This window comes from Ambystoma mexicanum, chromosome 1q, assembly GCF_040938575.1.
Source record: "Ambystoma mexicanum isolate Mex_15411 chromosome 1q, UKY_AmexF1_1, whole genome shotgun sequence".
Lineage (NCBI taxonomy): Eukaryota > Metazoa > Chordata > Amphibia > Caudata > Ambystomatidae > Ambystoma > Ambystoma mexicanum.
This window is the reverse complement of record NC_090922.1, coordinates 1496922867-1496938792: the sequence shown is the minus strand read 5'-3', so window position 1 is coordinate 1496938792 and position 15926 is coordinate 1496922867.

The following is a 15926-nucleotide window of genomic DNA, read 5'->3' as shown; positions in this document are numbered from 1 at the left end:
TGCTCTCTCTCCTTTCCCTCACATCTGATTCCCCTGCCCATGACACCCCATGCACCACGAAAGGGAGCTTGCTCTCTCCTCATTCCCTCACATCTGATTCCCCTGCCCATGACACCCCATGCAACACGAAAGGGAGCTTGCTCTCTCCCCATTCCCTCACATCTGATTCCCCTGCCCATGACACCCCATGCACCACGAAAGGGAGCTTGCTCTCTCCCCATTCCCTCACATCTGATTCCCCTGCCCATGACACCCCATGCACCACGAAAGGGAGCTTGCTCTCTCCCCATTCCCTCACATCTGATTCCCCTGCCCCTGACACCCCATGCACCACGAAAGGGAGCTTGCTCTCTCCCCATTCCCTCACATCTGATTCCCCTGCCCATGACACCCCATGCACCACGAAAGGGAGCTTGATCTCTCCCCATTCCCTCACATCTGATTCCCCTGCACCTGACACCCCATGCACCACGAAAGGTAGCTTGCTCTCTCCCCATTCCCTCACATCAGATTCCCCTGCTCATGACACCCCATGCACCACGAAAGGGCGCTTGCTCTCTCCCCATTTCCTCACATCTGATTCCCCTGTTCCTGACACACCATGCACCACGAAAGGGAGATTGCTCTCTCCCCATTCCCTCACATCTACTTCCCTTGCACCTGACACCCCATGCACCACGAAAGGGAGCTTGCTCTCTCCCTATCCCCTCACATCTGATTCCCCTGCCCATTACACCCCATGCACGATGAAAGGGAGCTTGCTCTCTCCCCATTCCCTCACATCTGATTCCCCCGCCCATGACACCCCATGCACCATGAAAGGGAGCTTGCTCTCTCCCCATTCCCTCACTTCTGATTCCCCCGCCCATGACACCCCATGCACCACGAAAGGGAGCTTCCTCTCTCCCCATTCCCTCACATCTGATTTCCCTGCCCATGACACCCATTCACCACGAAAGGGAGGTTGCTCTCCCCCCATTCCCTCACACCTGATTCCCCTGCCCATGACACCCCATGCACCACCAAAGGGAGGTTCCTCTCTCCCCATCCCCTCACATCTGATTCCCCTGCCCCTGACACCCCATACACCATGAAAGGGAGCTTGCTCTCTCCCCATCCCCTCACATCTGATTCCCCTGACCCTGACAACCCTTACACCATGAAAGGGAGCTCGCTCTCTCCCCATCCCCTCACATCTGATTCCCATGCCCCTGACAACCCTAACACCATGAAAGGGAGCTCGCTCTCTCCCCATTCCCTCACATCTGATGCCCCTGCACCTGACACCCCATGCACCATGAAAGGGAGCTCGCTCTCTCCCCATTCCCTCACATCTGATTCCCCTGCCCCTGATACCCCATGCACCATGAAAGGGAGATTGCTCTCTCCCCATTCCCTCACATCTGACTCCCCTGCCCGTGACAACCCCATGCACTATGAAAGGGAGCTTGCTCTCTCCCCATTCCCTCACATCTGATTCCCCTGCCCCTGACACCCCAGACACCATGAAAGGGAGCTTGCACTCTCCCCATTCCCTCACATCTGATTCCCCTGCCCATGACAAACCTTGCACCATGAAAGGGAGCTTGCTCTCTCACCATTCCCTCACATCTGATTCCCCTGCCCATGACACCCCTTGCACCATGAAAGGGGCCTTGCTCTCTCCCCATTCCCTCACATCTGATTCCCCTGCCCCTGACACCCCATGCACCATGAAAGGGAGCTTGCTCTCTCCGCATTCCCTCACATCTGATTCCCCTGCCCCTGATACCCCATGCACCATGAAAGGGAGATTGCTCTCTCCCCATTCCCTCACATCTGATTCCCCTGCCCGTGACAACCCCATGCACTATGAAAGGGAGCTTGCTCTCTCCCCATTCCCTCACATCTGATTCCCCTGCCCCTAACACCCCAGACACCATGAAAGGGAGCGTGCACTCTCCCCATTCCCTCACATCTGATTCCCCTGCCCATGACAACCCTTGCATGATGAAAGGGAGCTTGCTCTCTCACCGTTCCCTCACATCTGATTCCCCTGCCCATGACAACCCTTGCACCATGAAAGGGGCCTTGCTCTCTCCCCGTTCCCTCACATCTGATTCCCCTGCCCATGACAACCCATGCACCATGAAAGGGAGCTTGCGCTCTTCCCGTTCCCTCACATCTAATTCCCCTGCCCATGACAACCCATGCACCATGAAAGGGAGCTTGCGCTCTTCCCGTTCCCTCACATCTGATTCCCCTGCCCATGACACCCCATGCACCATGAAAAGGAGCTTGCTCTCTCCCCGTTCCCTCACATCGGATTCCCCTGCCCATGACACCCCATGCACCCTGAAAGGGAGCTTGCTCTCTCCCCATTCCCTCACATCTGATTCCCCTGCCCCTAACACCCCAGACACCATGAAAGGGAGCGTGCACTCTCCCCATTCCCTCACATCTGATTCCCCTGCCCATGACAACCCTTGCATGATGAAAGGGAGCTTGCTCTCTCACCGTTCCCTCACATCTGATTCCCCTGCCCATGACACCCCTTGCACCATGAAAGGGGCCTTGCTCTCTCCCCGTTCCCTCACATCTGATTCCCCTGCCCATGACAACCCATGCACCATGAAAGGGAGCTTGCGCTCTTCCCGTTCCCTCACATCTAATTCGCCTGCCCATGACAACCCATGCACCATGAAAGGGAGCTTGCGCTCTTCCCGTTCCCTCTTATCCGATTCCCCTGCAACTGACACCCCATGCACCATGAAAGGGAGCTTGCTCTCTCCCCATTCCCTCACATCTGATTCCCCTGCACCTGACACCCCATGCACCATCAAAGGGAGGTTGCTCTCTCCCCATCCCCTCACATCTGATTCCCCTGCCCCTGACACCCCATGCACCATGAAAGGGAGCTTGCTCTCTCCCCTTTCCCTTCCATCTGTTTCCCCTGCCATGACACCACATACACCATGAAAGGGAGGTTGCTCTCTTCCTATTCCCTCACATCTCAATCCCCTGCCCCTGACACCCCATGCACCACGAAAGAGAGCTTGCTCTCTCTCCTTTCCCTCACATCTGATTCCCCTGCCCATGACACCCCACGCACCACGAAAGGGAGCTTGCTCTATCCCCATTCCCTCACATCTGATTCCCCTGCCCATGACACCCCACGCACCACGAAAGGGAGCTTGCTCTCTCCCCATTCCCTCACATCTGATTCCCCTGCCCCTGACACCCCACGCACCACGAAAGGGAGCTTGCTCTCTCCCCATTCCCTCACATCTGATTCCCCTGCCCATGACACCCCACGCAGCACGAAAGGGAGCTTGCTCTCTCCCCATTCCCTCACATCTGATTCCCCTGCACCTGACACCCCACGCACCACGAAAGGTAGCTTGCTCTCTCCCCATTCCCTCGCATCAGATTCCCCTGCTCATGACACCCCATGCACCACGAAAGGGTGCTTCCTCTCTCCCCATTCCCTCGCATCAGATTCCCCTGCTCATGACACCCCATGCACCACGAAAGGGCGCTTGCTCTCTCCCCATTTCTTCGCATCTGATTCCCCTGCACCTGACACCCCATGCACCACGAAAGGGAGATTGCTCTCTCCCCATTCCCTCGCATCTGATTCCGTTGCACCTGACACCCCATGCACCACGAAAGGGAGCTTGCTCTCTCCCCATTCCCTCGCATCAGATTCCCCTGCTCATGACACCCCATGCACCACGAAAGGGCGCTTGCTCTCTCCCCATTTCCTCGCATCTGATTCCCCTGCACCTGACACACCATGCACCACGAAAGGGAGATTGCTCTCTCCCCATTCCCTCGCATCTGATTCCCTTGCACCTGACACCCCATGCACCATGAAAGGGAGCTTGCTCTCTCCCCATCCCCTCACATCTGATTCCCCTGCCCATGACACCCCTTGCACCACGAAAGGGAGCTTGCTCTCTCCCCATTCCCTCACATCTGATTCCCCCGCCCATGACACCCCATGCACCACGAAAGGGAGCTTGCTCTCTCCCCATTCCCTCACATCTGATTCTCCCACCAATGACACCCCATGCACCACGAAAGGAAGCTTCCTCACTCCCCATTCCCTCACATCTGATTTCCCTGCCCATGACACCCATTCACCACGAAAGGGAGCTTGCTCTCTCCCCATTCCCTCACATCTGATTCCCCTGCCCATGACACCCCATGCACCACGAAAGGGAGGTTGCTCTCTCCCCATTCCCTCACATCTGATTCCCCTGCCCATGACACCCCATGCACCATCAAAGGGAGCTTGCTCTCTCCCCATCCCCTCACATCTGATTCCCCTACCCCTGACAACCCTTACACCATGGAAGGGTGCTCACTCTCTCCCCATTCCCTCACATCTGATTCCCCTGCCCCTGACTACCCTTACACCATGAAAGGGAGCTCGCACTCTCCCCATTCCCTCACATCTGATTCCCCTGCACCTGACACCCCATGCACCATGAAAGGGAGCTCGCTCTCTCCCCATTTCCTCACATCTGATTCCCCTGCCCCTGACACCCCATGCACCATGAAAGGGAGCTTGCTCTCTCCCCATTCCCTCACATCTGATTCCCCTGCCCCTGACACCCCATACACAATGAAAGGGAGCTTCCTCTCCCCCCATCCCCTCACCTCTGATTCCCCTGCCCCTGACACCCCTTACACCATGAAAGGGAGCTTGCTCACTCCCCATTCCCTCACATCTGATTTCCCTGCCCATGACACCCATTCACCATGAAACGGAGGTTGCTCTCTCCCCATTCTCTCACACCTGATTCCCCTGCCCATGACACCCCATGCACCATCAAAGGGAGGTTCCTCTCTCCCCATCCCCTCACATCTGATTCCCCTTCCCCTGACACCCCATGCACCATGAAAGGGAGCTTACTCTCTCCCCATCCCGTCACATCTGATTCCGCTGCCCCTGACAACCCTAACACCATGAAAGGGAGCTCGCTCTCTCCCCATTCCCTCACATCTGATTCCCATGCCCCTGACAACCCTAACACCATGAAAGGGAGCTCGCTCTCTCCCCATTCCCTCACATCTGGTGCCCCTGCACCTGACACCCCATGCACCATGAAAGGGAGCTTGCTCTCTCCCCATTCCCTCACATCTGATTCCCCTGCCCCTGATACCCCATGCACCATGAAAGGGAGATTGCTCTCTCCCCATTCCCTCACATCTGACTCCCCTGCCCGTGACAACCCCATGCACTATGAAAGGGAGCTTGCTCTCTCCCCATTCCCTCACATATGATTCCCCTGCCCCTGACACCCCAGACACCATGAAAGGGAGCTTGCACTCTCCCCATTCCCTCACATCTGATTCCCCTGCCCCTGACTACCCTTACACCATGAAAGGGAGCTCGCACTCTCCCCATTCCCTCACATCTGATTCCCCTGCACCTGACACCCCATGCACCATGAAAGGGAGCTCGCTCTCTCCCCATTTCCTCACATCTGATTCCCCTGCCCCTGACACCCCATGCACCATGAAAGGGAGCTTGCTCTCTCCCCATTCCCTCACATCTGATTCCCCTGCCCCTGACACCCCATACACAATGAAAGGGAGCTTCCTCTCTCCCCATCCCCTCACCTCTGATTCCCCTGCCCCTGACACCCCTTACACCATGAAAGGGAGCTTGCTCACTCCCCATTCCCTCACATCTGATTTCCCTGCCCATGACACCCATTCACCATGAAACGGAGGTTGCTCTCTCCCCATTCTCTCACACCTGATTCCCCTGCCCATGACACCCCATGCACCATCAAAGGGAGGTTCCTCTCTCCCCATCCCCTCACATCTGATTCCCCTTCCCCTGACACCCCATGCACCATGAAAGGGAGCTTACTCTCTCCCCATCCCGTCACATCTGATTCCGCTGCCCCTGACAACCCTAACACCATGAAAGGGAGCTCGCTCTCTCCCCATTCCCTCACATCTGATTCCCATGCCCCTGACAACCCTAACACCATGAAAGGGAGCTCGCTCTCTCCCCATTCCCTCACATCTGGTGCCCCTGCACCTGACACCCCATGCACCATGAAAGGGAGCTTGCTCTCTCCCCATTCCCTCACATCTGATTCCCCTGCCCCTGATACCCCATGCACCATGAAAGGGAGATTGCTCTCTCCCCATTCCCTCACATCTGACTCCCCTGCCCGTGACAACCCCATGCACTATGAAAGGGAGCTTGCTCTCTCCCCATTCCCTCACATATGATTCCCCTGCCCCTGACACCCCAGACACCATGAAAGGGAGCTTGCACTCTCCCCATTCCCTCACATCTGATTCCCCTGTCCATGACAACCCTTGCACCATGAAAGGGAGCTTGCTCTCTCCCCATTCCCTCACATCTGATTCCCCTGCCCATGACACCCCTTGCACCATGAAAGGGGCCTTGCTCTCTCCCCATTCCCTCACATCTGATTCCCCTGCCCCTGACACCCCATACACCATGAAAGGGAGCTTGCTCTATCCCCATTCCCTCACATCTGATTCCCCTGCCCCTGACACCCCATGCACCATGAAAGGGAGATTGCTCTCTCCCCATTCCCTCACATCTGATTCCCCTGCCCGTGACAACCCCATGCACTATGAAAGGGAGCTTGCTCTCTCCCCATTCCCTCACATCTGATTCCCCTGCCCCTGACACCCCAGACACCATGAAAGGGAGCTTGCACTCTCCCCATTCCCTCACATCTGATTCCCCTGCCCATGACAACCCTTGCACCATGAAAGGGAGCTTGCTCTCTCACCGTTCCCTCACATCTGATTCCCCTGCCCATGACACCCCTTGCACCATGAAAGGGAGCTTGCTCTCTCCCCGTTCCCTCACATCTGATTCCCCTGCCGACAACCCATGCACCATGAAAGGGAGCTTGCTCTCTCCCCGTTCCCTCACATCGGATTTCCCTGCCCCTGACATCCCATGCACCATGAAAGGGAGCTTGCTCTCTCCCCATTCCCTCACATCTGATTCCCCTGCCCATGACACCCCATACACCATGAAAGGGAGCTTGCTCTCTCCCCATTCCCTCACATCTGATTCCCCTTCCCCTGACTACCCTTACACCATGAAAGGGAGCTCGCTCTCTCCCCATTCCCTCACATCTGATTCCCCTGCACCTGACACCCCATGCACCATGAAAGGGATGCACCATGAAAGGGAGCTTGCTCTCTCCCCACTCCCTCACATCTGATTCCCCTGCCCCTGACACCCCATGCACCATGAAAGGGAGCTTGCTCTCTCCCCATTCCCTCACATCTGATTCCCCTGCCCCTGACACCCCATACACCATGAAAGGGAGCTTGCTCTCTCCCCATTCCCTCACATCTGATTTCCCTGCCCATGACACCCATTCACCATGAAAGGGAGGTTGCTCTCTCCCCATTCTCTCACACCTGATTCCCCTGCCCATGACACCCCATGCACCATGAAAGGGAGCTTGCTCTCTCCCCATTCCCTCACATCTGATTCCCCTGCCCCTGATACCCCATGCACCATGAAAGGGAGATTGCTCTCTCCCCATTCCCTCACATCTGACTCCCCTGCCCGTGACAACCCCATGCACTATGAAAGGGAGCTTGCTCTCTCCCCGTTCCCTCAAATCTGATTCCCCTGCCCATGACAACCCATGCACCATGAAAGGGAGCTTGCGCTCTTCCCGTTCCCTCACATCTGATTCCCCTGCCCATGACACCCCATGCACCATGAAAGGGAGCTTGCTCTCTCCCCGTTCCCTCACATCGGATTCCCCTGCACCTGATACCCCATGCACCATGAAAGGAAGCTTGCTCTCTCCCCATTCCCTCACATCTGATTCCCCTGCCCATGACAACCCTTGCACCATGAAAGGGAGCTTGCTCTCTCACCGTTCCCTCACATCTGATTCCCCTGCCCATGACACCCCTTGCACCATGAAAGGGAGCTTGCTCTCTCCCCGTTCCCTCACATCTGATTCCCCTGCCGACAACCCATGCACCATGAAAGGGAGCTTGCTCTCTCCCCGTTCCCTCACATCTGATTTCCCTGCCCCTGACATCCCATGCACCATGAAAGGGAGCTTGCTCTCTCCCCATTCCCTCACATCTGATTCCCCTGCCCATGACACCCCATACAACATGAAAGGGAGCTTGCTCTCTCCCCATTCCCTCACATCTGATTCCCCTTCCCCTGACTACCCTTACACCATGAAAGGGAGCTCGCTCTCTCCCCATTCCCTCACATCTGATTCCCCTGCACCTGACACCCCATGCACCATGAAAGGGATGCACCATGAAAGGGAGCTTGCTCTCTCCCCACTCCCTCACATCTGATTCCCCTGCCCCTGACACCCCATGCACCATGAAAGGGAGCTTGCTCTCTCCCCATTCCCTCACATCTGATTCCCCTGCCCCTGACACCCCATACACCATGAAAGGGAGCTTGCTCTCTCCCCATTCCCTCACATCTGATTTCCCTGCCCATGACACCCATTCACCATGAAAGGGAGGTTGCTCTCTCCCCATTCTCTCACACCTGATTCCCCTGCCCATGACACCCCATGCACCATGAAAGGGAGCTTGCTCTCTCCCCATTCCCTCACATCTGATTCCCCTGCCCCTGATACCCCATGCACCATGAAAGGGAGATTGCTCTCTCCCCATTCCCTCACATCTGACTCCCCTGCCCGTGACAACCCCATGCACTATGAAAGGGAGCTTGCTCTCTCCCCATTCTCTCACATCTGATTCCCCTGCCCCTGACACCCCAGACACCATGAAAGGGAGCTTGCGCTCTTCCCGTTCCCTCTTATCCGATTCCCCTGCAACTGACACCCCATGCACCATGAAAGGGAGCTTGCTCTCTCCCCATCCCCTCACATCTTATTCCCCTGCCCCTGACACCCCATGCACCACGAAAGGGAGCTCGCTCTCTCCCCATTCCCTCACATCTAATTCCCCTGCCCCTGACACCCCATGCACCACGGAAGGGAGCTTGATCTCTCCTCATTCCCTCACACCTGATTCCACTGCCTATGACAACCCTTACACCACGAAAGGGAGCTTGCTCTCTCCCCACTCCCTCACATCTGATTCCACTGCCCATGACAACCCTTACACCATGAAAGGGAGCTTGCTCTCTCCCCATTCCCTCACATCTGATTCCCCTGCCCCTGACACCCCATACACCATGAAAGGGAGCTTGCTCTTTCCCCATTCCCTTACATCTGATTCCCCTTCCCCTGACATCCCATGCACCATGAAAGGGAGCTTGCTCTCTCTCCATTCCCACACATCTGATCCCCCTGCCCATGACACCCCATACACCATGAAAGGGAGCTTGCTCTCTCCCCATTCCCTCACATCTGATTCCCCTGCCATGACACCACATAAACCATGAAAGGGAGGTTGCTCTCTTCCCATTCCCTCACATCTCAATCCCCTGCCCATGACACCACATGCACCATGAAAGGGAGCTTGCTCTCTCCCTATCCCCTCACTTATGATTCCCCTGACCCTGACACCCCATGCACCACGAAAGGGAGCTTGCTCTCTCCCCATTCCCACACATCTGATTCCCCTGCCCATGACACCCCATGCACCACGAAAGAGAGCTTGCTCTCTCTCCTTTCCCTCACATCTGATTCCCCTGCCCATGACACCCCATGCACCACGAAAGGGAGCTTGCTCTCTCCTCATTCCCTCACATCTGATTCCCCTGCCCATGACACCCCATGCAACACGAAAGGGAGCTTGCTCTCTCCCCATTCCCTCACATCTGATTCCCCTGCCCATGACACCCCATGCACCACGAAAGGGAGCTTGCTCTCTCCCCATTCCCTCACATCTGATTCCCCTGCCCATGACACCCCATGCACCACGAAAGGGAGCTTGCTCTCTCCCCATTCCCTCACATCTGATTCCCCTGCCCCTGACACCCCATGCACCACGAAAGGGAGCTTGCTCTCTCCCCATTCCCTCACATCTGATTCCCCTGCCCATGACACCCCATGCACCACGAAAGGGAGCTTGATCTCTCCCCATTCCCTCACATCTGATTCCCCTGCACCTGACACCCCATGCACCACGAAAGGTAGCTTGCTCTCTCCCCATTCCCTCACATCAGATTCCCCTGCTCATGACACCCCATGCACCACGAAAGGGCGCTTGCTCTCTCCCCATTTCCTCACATCTGATTCCCCTGTTCCTGACACACCATGCACCACGAAAGGGAGATTGCTCTCTCCCCATTCCCTCACATCTACTTCCCTTGCACCTGACACCCCATGCACCACGAAAGGGAGCTTGCTCTCTCCCTATCCCCTCACATCTGATTCCCCTGCCCATTACACCCCATGCACGATGAAAGGGAGCTTGCTCTCTCCCCATTCCCTCACATCTGATTCCCCCGCCCATGACACCCCATGCACCATGAAAGGGAGCTTGCTCTCTCCCCATTCCCTCACTTCTGATTCCCCCGCCCATGACACCCCATGACCACGAAAGGGAGCTTCCTCTCTCCCCATTCCCTCACATCTGATTTCCCTGCCCATGACACCCATTCACCACGAAAGGGAGGTTGCTCTCCCCCCATTCCCTCACACCTGATTCCCCTGCCCATGACACCCCATGCACCACCAAAGGGAGGTTCCTCTCTCCCCATCCCCTCACATCTGATTCCCCTGCCCCTGACACCCCATACACCATGAAAGGGAGCTTGCTCTCTCCCCATCCCCTCACATCTGATTCCCCTGACCCTGACAACCCTTACACCATGAAAGGGAGCTCGCTCTCTCCCCATCCCCTCACATCTGATTCCCATGCCCCTGACAACCCTAACACCATGAAAGGGAGCTCGCTCTCTCCCCATTCCCTCACATCTGATGCCCCTGCACCTGACACCCCATGCACCATGAAAGGGAGCTCGCTCTCTCCCCATTCCCTCACATCTGATTCCCCTGCCCCTGATACCCCATGCACCATGAAAGGGAGATTGCTCTCTCCCCATTCCCTCACATCTGACTCCCCTGCCCGTGACAACCCCATGCACTATGAAAGGGAGCTTGCTCTCTCCCCATTCCCTCACATCTGATTCCCCTGCCCCTGACACCCCAGACACCATGAAAGGGAGCTTGCACTCTCCCCATTCCCTCACATCTGATTCCCCTGCCCATGACAAACCTTGCACCATGAAAGGGAGCTTGCTCTCTCACCATTCCCTCACATCTGATTCCCCTGCCCATGACACCCCTTGCACCATGAAAGGGGCCTTGCTCTCTCCCCATTCCCTCACATCTGATTCCCCTGCCCCTGACACCCCATGCACCATGAAAGGGAGCTTGCTCTCTCCGCATTCCCTCACATCTGATTCCCCTGCCCCTGATACCCCATGCACCATGAAAGGGAGATTGCTCTCTCCCCATTCCCTCACATCTGATTACCCTGCCCGTGACAACCCCATGCACTATGAAAGGGAGCTTGCTCTCTCCCCATTCCCTCACATCTGATTCCCCTGCCCCTAACACCCCAGACACCATGAAAGGGAGCGTGCACTCTCCCCATTCCCTCACATCTGATTCCCCTGCCCATGACAACCCTTGCATGATGAAAGGGAGCTTGCTCTCTCACCGTTCCCTCACATCTGATTCCCCTGCCCATGACAACCCTTGCACCATGAAAGGGGCCTTGCTCTCTCCCCGTTCCCTCACATCTGATTCCCCTGCCCATGACAACCCATGCACCATGAAAGGGAGCTTGCGCTCTTCCCGTTCCCTCACATCTAATTCCCCTGCCCATGACAACCCATGCACCATGAAAGGGAGCTTGCGCTCTTCCCGTTCCCTCACATCTGATTCCCCTGCCCATGACACCCCATGCACCATGAAAAGGAGCTTGCTCTCTCCCCGTTCCCTCACATCGGATTCCCCTGCCCATGACACCCCATGCACCCTGAAAGGGAGCTTGCTCTCTCCCCATTCCCTCACATCTGATTCCCCTGCCCCTAACACCCCAGACACCATGAAAGGGAGCGTGCACTCTCCCCATTCCCTCACATCTGATTCCCCTGCCCATGACAACCCTTGCATGATGAAAGGGAGCTTGCTCTCTCACCGTTCCCTCACATCTGATTCCCCTGCCCATGACACCCCTTGCACCATGAAAGGGGCCTTGCTCTCTCCCCGTTCCCTCACATCTGATTCCCCTGCCCATGACAACCCATGCACCATGAAAGGGAGCTTGCGCTCTTCCCGTTCCCTCTTATCCGATTCCCCTGCAACTGACACCCCATGCACCATGAAAGGGAGCTTGCTCTCTCCCCATTCCCTCACATCTGATTCCCCTGCACCTGACACCCCATGCACCATCAAAGGGAGGTTGCTCTCTCCCCATCCCCTCACATCTGATTCCCCTGCCCCTGACACCCCATGCACCATGAAAGGGAGCTTGCTCTCTCCCCTTTCCCTTCCATCTGTTTCCCCTGCCATGACACCACATACACCATGAAAGGGAGGTTGCTCTCTTCCTATTCCCTCACATCTCAATCCCCTGCCCCTGACACCCCATGCACCACGAAAGAGAGCTTGCTCTCTCTCCTTTCCCTCACATCTGATTCCCCTGCCCATGACACCCCACGCACCACGAAAGGGAGCTTGCTCTATCCCCATTCCCTCACATCTGATTCCCCTGCCCATGACACCCCACGCACCACGAAAGGGAGCTTGCTCTCTCCCCATTCCCTCACATCTGATTCCCCTGCCCCTGACACCCCACGCACCACGAAAGGGAGCTTGCTCTCTCCCCATTCCCTCACATCTGATTCCCCTGCCCATGACACCCCACGCAGCACGAAAGGGAGCTTGCTCTCTCCCCATTCCCTCACATCTGATTCCCCTGCACCTGACACCCCACGCACCACGAAAGGTAGCTTGCTCTCTCCCCATTCCCTCGCATCAGATTCCCCTGCTCATGACACCCCACGCACCACGAAAGGGTGCTTCCTCTCTCCCCATTCCCTCGCATCAGATTCCCCTGCTCATGACACCCCATGCACCACGAAAGGGCGCTTGCTCTCTCCCCATTTCTTCGCATCTGATTCCCCTGCACCTGACACCCCATGCACCACGAAAGGGAGATTGCTCTCTCCCCATTCCCTCGCATCTGATTCCGTTGCACCTGACACCCCATGCACCACGAAAGGGAGCTTGCTCTCTCCCCATTCCCTCGCATCAGATTCCCCTGCTCATGACACCCCATGCACCACGAAAGGGCGCTTGCTCTCTCCCCATTTCCTCGCATCTGATTCCCCTGCACCTGACACACCATGCACCACGAAAGGGAGATTGCTCTCTCCCCATTCCCTCGCATCTGATTCCCTTGCACCTGACACCCCATGCACCATGAAAGGGAGCTTGCTCTCTCCCCATCCCCTCACATCTGATTCCCCTGCCCATGACACCCCTTGCACCACGAAAGGGAGCTTGCTCTCTCCCCATTCCCTCACATCTGATTCCCCCGCCCATGACACCCCATGCACCACGAAAGGGAGCTTGCTCTCTCCCCATTCCCTCACATCTGATTCTCCCACCAATGACACCCCATGCACCACGAAAGGAAGCTTCCTCACTCCCCATTCCCTCACATCTGATTTCCCTGCCCATGACACCCATTCACCACGAAAGGGAGCTTGCTCTCTCCCCATTCCCTCACATCTGATTCCCCTGCCCATGACACCCCATGCACCACGAAAGGGAGGTTGCTCTCTCCCCATTCCCTCACATCTGATTCCCCTGCCCATGACACCCCATGCACCATCAAAGGGAGCTTGCTCTCTCCCCATCCCCTCACATCTGATTCCCCTACCCCTGACAACCCTTACACCATGGAAGGGTGCTCACTCTCTCCCCATTCCCTCACATCTGATTCCCCTGCCCCTGACTACCCTTACACCATGAAAGGGAGCTCGCACTCTCCCCATTCCCTCACATCTGATTCCCCTGCACCTGACACCCCATGCACCATGAAAGGGAGCTCGCTCTCTCCCCATTTCCTCACATCTGATTCCCCTGCCCCTGACACCCCATGCACCATGAAAGGGAGCTTGCTCTCTCCCCATTCCCTCACATCTGATTCCCCTGCCCCTGACACCCCATACACAATGAAAGGGAGCTTCCTCTCCCCCCATCCCCTCACCTCTGATTCCCCTGCCCCTGACACCCCTTACACCATGAAAGGGAGCTTGCTCACTCCCCATTCCCTCACATCTGATTTCCCTGCCCATGACACCCATTCACCATGAAACGGAGGTTGCTCTCTCCCCATTCTCTCACACCTGATTCCCCTGCCCATGACACCCCATGCACCATCAAAGGGAGGTTCCTCTCTCCCCATCCCCTCACATCTGATTCCCCTTCCCCTGACACCCCATGCACCATGAAAGGGAGCTTACTCTCTCCCCATCCCGTCACATCTGATTCCGCTGCCCCTGACAACCCTAACACCATGAAAGGGAGCTCGCTCTCTCCCCATTCCCTCACATCTGATTCCCATGCCCCTGACAACCCTAACACCATGAAAGGGAGCTCGCTCTCTCCCCATTCCCTCACATCTGGTGCCCCTGCACCTGACACCCCATGCACCATGAAAGGGAGCTTGCTCTCTCCCCATTCCCTCACATCTGATTCCCCTGCCCCTGATACCCCATGCACCATGAAAGGGAGATTGCTCTCTCCCCATTCCCTCACATCTGACTCCCCTGCCCGTGACAACCCCATGCACTATGAAAGGGAGCTTGCTCTCTCCCCATTCCCTCACATATGATTCCCCTGCCCCTGACACCCCAGACACCATGAAAGGGAGCTTGCACTCTCCCCATTCCCTCACATCTGATTCCCCTGCCCCTGACTACCCTTACACCATGAAAGGGAGCTCGCACTCTCCCCATTCCCTCACATCTGATTCCCCTGCACCTGACACCCCATGCACCATGAAAGGGAGCTCGCTCTCTCCCCATTTCCTCACATCTGATTCCCCTGCCCCTGACACCCCATGCACCATGAAAGGGAGCTTGCTCTCTCCCCATTCCCTCACATCTGATTCCCCTGCCCCTGACACCCCATACACAATGAAAGGGAGCTTCCTCTCTCCCCATCCCCTCACCTCTGATTCCCCTGCCCCTGACACCCCTTACACCATGAAAGGGAGCTTGCTCACTCCCCATTCCCTCACATCTGATTTCCCTGCCCATGACACCCATTCACCATGAAACGGAGGTTGCTCTCTCCCCATTCTCTCACACCTGATTCCCCTGCCCATGACACCCCATGCACCATCAAAGGGAGGTTCCTCTCTCCCCATCCCCTCACATCTGATTCCCCTTCCCCTGACACCCCATGCACCATGAAAGGGAGCTTACTCTCTCCCCATCCCGTCACATCTGATTCCGCTGCCCCTGACAACCCTAACACCATGAAAGGGAGCTCGCTCTCTCCCCATTCCCTCACATCTGATTCCCATGCCCCTGACAACCCTAACACCATGAAAGGGAGCTCGCTCTCTCCCCATTCCCTCACATCTGGTGCCCCTGCACCTGACACCCCATGCACCATGAAAGGGAGCTTGCTCTCTCCCCATTCCCTCACATCTGATTCCCCTGCCCCTGATACCCCATGCACCATGAAAGGGAGATTGCTCTCTCCCCATTCCCTCACATCTGACTCCCCTGCCCGTGACAACCCCATGCACTATGAAAGGGAGCTTGCTCTCTCCCCATTCCCTCACATATGATTCCCCTGCCCCTGACACCCCAGACACCATGAAAGGGAGCTTGCACTCTCCCCATTCCCTCACATCTGATTCCCCTGTCCATGACAACCCTTGCACCATGAAAGGGAGCTTGCTCTCTCCCCATTCCCTCACATCTGATTCCC